The following is a 278-nucleotide window of genomic DNA, read 5'->3' on the forward strand; positions in this document are numbered from 1 at the left end:
CGATGCGGAGCGACAGACGCCCCCGCGACCGCGGTTGGTCGGGAAGGCTTTTCGGATAGAGGTCGGACGGTGTGTGTGGACGGCTTCCCGTGGTGCCGCCGCTATCAAGCCGGAGGGTTTGAGAAACGACATTCGCGGAAGGACCGGCGCGGCCGGCGGACGCTCGCACGCGCGGCGCCCGACACTCAGCCGCTCGCTCGGCCTCCGTGGATCGTGGCTAGGTGGGATGGATGCCAAACCGGGTCGTCTCGGTCTCGCCGCAGTACGGTCGCGCCGGG

Source organism: Syngnathus leptorhynchus, unplaced genomic scaffold (assembly GCF_054491065.1).
Source record: "Syngnathus leptorhynchus isolate UIUO unplaced genomic scaffold, UIUO_Slep HiC_scaffold_46, whole genome shotgun sequence".
Lineage (NCBI taxonomy): Eukaryota > Metazoa > Chordata > Actinopteri > Syngnathiformes > Syngnathidae > Syngnathus > Syngnathus leptorhynchus.